The following is a 316-nucleotide window of genomic DNA, read 5'->3' on the forward strand; positions in this document are numbered from 1 at the left end:
TAAATGTGTTAATAAGATGGAGAAAAGTAATTATTGTTATTATTGATTCAGATTTTAGATTATGGGAACCGTCATTACCTGGCTCAAAGGTATGACAAAAGGTGGAGAACACACGTTTGCTCAATTAAATCCAATTTACTGAAACAAACAAAGATAGACGTGCACTCAGTTAATGCCTAATGTGTGTAGTGTATGGATATGTGTAGTGTATGGATGTGTGTAGTGTATGTATATGTGTAGTGATGTGTGTAGAGTATGGATATGTGTAGTTTATGGATGTGTGTAGTGTATGGATGTGTGTAGTGATGTGTGTAGT

This window comes from Etheostoma spectabile, unplaced genomic scaffold, assembly GCF_008692095.1.
Source record: "Etheostoma spectabile isolate EspeVRDwgs_2016 unplaced genomic scaffold, UIUC_Espe_1.0 scaffold362, whole genome shotgun sequence".
Taxonomy (NCBI): Eukaryota; Metazoa; Chordata; class Actinopteri; order Perciformes; family Percidae; genus Etheostoma; species Etheostoma spectabile.